Below are 6,000 nucleotides of genomic sequence, written 5' to 3' on the forward strand. Positions count from 1 at the left end.
GGGAGGACTTCCTGAGGTTGGGACATTCAAACATGGTTTCCAATCCCAAACTCACCAGCCCTTAGCGTCTCCATTATTCCAAGTCACATTATGGGAATCCAACTATGGCACAACTATGACTCTGGAGATGATCAGATATAGTTAAATTTGGTACTCACAGAGTATTTTCTTCTGAAGTCCTTTAAAGATCCAATCTAGGGTTGGGGTTGTGGCTCAGTGATACAGCACTTGTCTAGTATACGTGAGGCACTGGGTTCAATCCTCAGCACCACATGAAAAATAAAGGTATTATGTCCATCTACAATTCAAAAATATATATAAAAAGTCCAATCTAACTAGTCCCTCTGAAGTGTGCAAAGGTAGACAAAGAGTACAGAAGGAAGCTCACACAAAGGAAGTAACTTCTTTTGGGTACCGGGGATTGAACTCAGGGGCACTCCACCACTGGACCACATCCCCAGACCTATTTTGTATTTTATTTAGAGACAGGGTCTCACTGAGTTGCTTAGCACCTCGCCATTGCTGATGGCTGGCTTTGTACTTGCAATCCTCCTGTTTCAGCCTGTCAAATTGTTGGGATTACAGGCATGAGCCATCGCACCCAGCTATAGGAAGTAACTTCTAAGACTCTAGAGCTGTTTGGGAAGAGCATCTTCCAATCCCCTTGGCCATTCTTCTAGCAACTATCCAGCTTCATCTTCACCCACATAGATTCCTACCATCTCCTGTGTACATAGCCCTCTAGCTATGGAGGGAGGCATCTTTATCTAATAAGCATCTGTAAAATGAACTCAGCTCATACTGAGGACATGAAACTCCTATGGAAAGAATCTGTACTTTGAGTTAATTATCCCTAACAGCAAGTCATGGATTTGCTAAAGTTTTAAGTGCTTTCCCTGGTGACTAGTACAATGCCTTTTGAAGATTTCTGTTGGGCTTAGGGCTGGCATATCAACTGGAAGCTAAGCAAGTTTTATTAGGACCATTCTCTAATCTCTCCAAATATTCCAGCCTAGACCACCATGTATTTAAAATTCATCCATCTATACCTTCATTAGGATGGCAAAAGAATAGAAAAACACACACAGAGAAAATAGCAGATGTGTTGATGAAATTGAGACATTTGTGTACTATTGGTAAGAATATAAAATGGTGCTATGAAAAAGAGTATGGTGTTTCCTCAAAAACATAAAAATGGAATTACCATTCGATCCAGCAATTCCCAAAAAATAATTGATAACAGAGTCATGAAGAGATGTTTGCACATCCATTTTTATAATAGCATTACAGTGGCCTAAAGGTAGAAGCAAATGTTCATCAACTGACTAATAGATAAACAAAATGTGGTATAGCTATACAAAGCAATATTATTCAGTATTAAAAAGGAAAGAAGTTCTGACACATGTTACAACGTGAAAGAAATTTATTAAGGAACATGAGCCAGTTTTAAAAGGACAAATACTGCGTGATTCCACTTATATGAAATACATAGAGTGGTCAAATTCAGAAAATGGAAAGTAAAATGGTAGCTTCCAGAATGGGTCTAGATTTTCAGTTTGGGAAGATGAGAAAGTTGTGAAGATGATGGTGATGTTGGTTGCACATGTGAACCTACTTAATGCCACTGAACTATGCTTTTAAAAATGGTTGGTAGCTGGGGTTGTGGCTCAGTGGTAAAGCACTTGCTTGGCACATGTGAGGCACTGTGTTCAATCCTTAGCACCACATAAAAAAATAAAAAAATAAAGTTATTAAAATAAATAAATAAATAAATAAATAAAAATGGTTGGTAGATTGGGTTGGGAAGTAGCTCAGTGGCAAAGTGTCTGCCTTTCATTCCCAAAGCCCTGGGTTCAACCCCCAGTTCCAAAAAAAAAAAAAAAAAAAGTTGGTAGAGAAATCATCCCTCTTCAATAATATACCTGTGGGCTGGGGATGTGGCTCAAGTGGTAGCGCACTCGCCTGGCATGCGTGTTGCCCGGGTTCGATCCTCAGCACCACATACAAACAAAGATGTTGTGTCCGCCGATAACTAAAAAATAAATATTAAACAATTCTCTCTCTCTCTCTCTCCCTCTCTCTCACTCTCTCTTTGAAAAAAAAAAAAAATAACATACCTGTAATCATAGCAGCTCGGGAGGCTGAGGCAGGAGAATTGCCAAAGCCAGCCTTAGCAATGGTGAGGTGCTAAGCAACTCAGAGAGATCCTGTCTCTAAATAAAATACAAAATAGGGCTGGGGATGTGGCTCAGTGATTGAGTGCTCCTGAGTTCAATCCCTGCTACATCCCCACCCCCTAAAATCACATTCTTATAAATAAAAACTCTGCTCCTAAACTGTCCATGTCAGATGTAGTCTGTTTTATGTTTTTGATCATCACAATGGAATTTAAAAAAGCAAGACCTTGAGTCAGAAAGCCCAGTTCAAGTTCCAGTATTGCTGCTCATTAGCTATGGATCTTGTTATTACAAAACCTAATTTTCCTTGTCATTGGCTGAATATCATATCTACTCTGACTACTTCATCAGGCAGATATAAAGATCCAATTAGATAATTTATGTGAATGTTCTTAGCAAACCACAGAACAGTAAATGGATATAAAATATTTTTCAAGATAAGGAGGTTTTCTCTGAGACCTGTGGTAATATTTTTCAACTTTTCCTGCCCAAAACTTCCTTGTATCATACCTACATTCCATCTAATACAGTTTCAGTAACAAGTAACCTTTCCACTGGGATGTTTCCAGATTCCAGGTTCCGAGATCCTTCCATCTGGCAGGTATCAAAGTAGACAGCAGGAACCCTCAGCAAACAGTTTGGAACCACAAACTTTTGGGGCCAAGGACAGAATTCTTTTCCAGGTCCAGTTTGGTTTGCAAATTCCTGGCTGTCATAGCAACCTCAAAAGCAAAGGAGGACTGTTCAGTGTTGTCTTTGACTGCAGCCTGGCCTCAGAATGTGCTTGGATTGGCGCAGGATGAACACTGTGCCTCTCCCTCTGCACAGAGATGGGTGAGGCAGGAGTTACCCAGGCTCATGCCCTCTGGCTGCAGGGCTTCCTGTGCCCCTTGTCACCCAGCTCCTTCTCTGCTGTTTTGTCTCCAAGTGACTCTGCCAAATCATCAGTGGAGAGGGATTTTCCAGAAGAGGCCACTAGGAAATGGAATTAACTCTTTAGTGGAAGCAAATATCTGCTCTCCTTGTGTAGATGTGTGAAGGGGAGAAGGCAGCTGTCAGTGTTTCCATGGAAACCTTTGAGAAACGGATGTGATTCCATTTTGGAAAAACCAGTCTCTACCTTAGAGCAGGGCCTGTCCAAGGGCGGGGGTGGGGGGGGTCGGTTGACCCTTGTTCTTGGAAAACCCATAGAGCACCTAGGCACCTGGCTAGAGCACCTAGGCACCTGGCTACCCTGCTGAGTTATTTGTGAATAACAGAAAAGGTCTGCGGTGCCAGGTGTCCCAGACTCAGCAATGCTAGATCCTAGAAAGACCAACGAATGTTTGAGGCTTAAGGCCTGACTGTGATAACCCAAGCAATCCCCTAGCAATAACCAATCAGCGTGAGACAGGGAAGATACCTGGAATGCCAGGCAGGCGCCCCCCCTCAAGTAGTCTCGGTGATTGATAACATGTTAGGAAACTTCCTACCCCTCATGGCTTAAACCAGTCAGTTCAAACGTATCCACCCCTTGAACTAACTAATCACCCTTACCCAACTTATTCCTGCCAAGGAATGTGCTAATCAGTGTTAAGAGTTGTTTGATTTTCCCGCGGTATGTAATGATTTGCTGTGTGATGTTTAGAGTATCCCTCAAAACCTATAAAATCTCACTGAACAAAGGACCGGGACTCACACCTTGGAACTGCTGTGTCGGAAACAGTTGTGACTCCAGGCTCGAGCTTGCAATAAAGACTCTGTGTGCTTGCATTGGATTCGGCTCCTGGTGGTCTTTCGGGGTCCCCCAATTCGGTATTACACCTCGAGCATCCCCATTCAGTCATCAGCTGGGCTCTGTTGACCTACTCAAGCCCTTGCAACCAGGGCATTTTTTCTCCAGGGCTTGGGTGGAGGCACCTAGAAATAAGAAAGACTTAAAAAAGTCTTCAATGGTTTCATAGTGTAAAAAGAAGTTTGTGAAATTGAAATGAATAAATGCCTGGCTTACTAACAAGTTGTATTACTTCATTTTCATTCATAGATATATTGATGATTGCAAGATTTTTATGTATTTGAGAATGACTTATAGGGCTGGGGATGTGGCTCAAGCAGTAGCGCGCTCGCCTGGCATGCGTGTAGCCTGGATTCGATCCTCAGCACCACATACAAAGATGTTGTATCCACCGAAAACTAACAAAAAATAAATATTAAAAAATTCTCTCTCTCTCTCTCTCTCAAAAAAAGAGAATGACTTATAGACAATTTTTTCCTCATCGCAAGAATTCCTGATTATATGCCATGATTGCCAAGAACTCCTTAGACCAAATTTCAAAATTAAAATGATAAAAAGTATTGTAAGATTTTCCAGTAAAGGGTGTATTTTAATGTGCTTAATAAGATGTGGTGTGGGGCCTCAAAAGGTCCCTGCTTACTACTTGTTAGTTTGTTTTTTCCTCTCCTCCTTCCTTCTTTTCCTTCCTTCCTTCTTTCTTCTGTTCCCTTTAATTTTCTTTCTCCTTCCTTCCTCATTCCCTCCCTCACTGCATTACCTGATCTATCTCTCTCTCTCTCTCTCTCTCTCTCTCTCTCTCTCTCTCTCTCTCCCTCTCTCTCCTCTTCTTCCCCCTTCCTTCCCTTTCCTCATTTCCCTTCCTGTCTCCATCTTTTTCTGTGCTATCCCTTCCTACACTCTTCCTTCCTTCCTCTCTTTCCTTCGAGGGGCACATTTTCACTGCTGTCTGACACTGGGGCAGCATGAAGTCATGAGGAACTCCAGTGGACTCAGGTGGTTTATGTTCTTCTGAAGGATACTGGGCTCATTACTGTCTATTTGGATCTCAGTTTCCTTCTTCACTTGTAAAACTAGCCAATAACAAACCGCTTTTGAAAGAGTTCCTGTGAAAATTAATTTGATTACTAAGGTGGATTGTCTGATGCTGGTTATTAATATTTTCACTGTTAATAGCAGTAACTACCCACACTTCACTAGTCACCACACAAACATCTGCACTATGTCCTCTATTCACTGAAACACTCCTCTTCTAAGGTGTGCCAGAATCAAATATGTGATTCCAGTTATTTCTTAGGACTGCTTCTGTCTGTGGGTGATATTCAATATTACTGCAGAGGTGACAGTTGGTTCTGGAGACCTGGGCTGTGTTGGCATCATCTTTTAAGAGGGAGGTTCATGCAAGGGTTCCAGGGGCAATTGGGGGCAGCTGGGGGCCAAGGGCAATAGCTACTTGAACTTACAAGCCATAATGGAAACATTTGAATATTTAATAATGAATATGACTGTAGCAGATAAATGACCTGCATACCAGCCTGCCTAACTCCAGTGTCATCTGTTGTCAGTTAATTCATTTACTCAGTCTGCTAACAGTTAATAGTTTTTGAGCAATTTCTTTGTTCAAAGCATTAGGTTTGACATAGTGGAGAATGTAAGGAAGAGCAAATAAAGATTCTCTAAAGAAATTTATGGTATAGTAAGGGGACTGTGGAAGATAATCAAATAATCTCAGTAAGAAGAGTATAGAACACATGTTATAAGAAACAGCACATAGGGGCTGGGGATGTGGCTCAAGCGGTAGCGCGCTCACCTGGCATGCGTGCGGCCTGGGTTCGATCCTCAGCACCACAAACAAACAAAGGTGTTGTGTCCGCCGAAAACTAAAGTAAATAAATAAATATTTTAAAAATCTCTCTCTCTCTTAAAAAAAAAAAGAAAAGAAAAAGTACACTTGTCTTGGGGGTCAGGAGCACGGGGTCACATTTGGCTGGAGTCCATATGGAAGTCTTCATAGAGAAGGTGACTTTGGAGTTGGGTCATCAGATGAGTAAA

This window comes from Urocitellus parryii, chromosome 4 (genome assembly GCF_045843805.1).
Source record: "Urocitellus parryii isolate mUroPar1 chromosome 4, mUroPar1.hap1, whole genome shotgun sequence".
Taxonomy (NCBI): domain Eukaryota; kingdom Metazoa; phylum Chordata; class Mammalia; order Rodentia; family Sciuridae; genus Urocitellus; species Urocitellus parryii.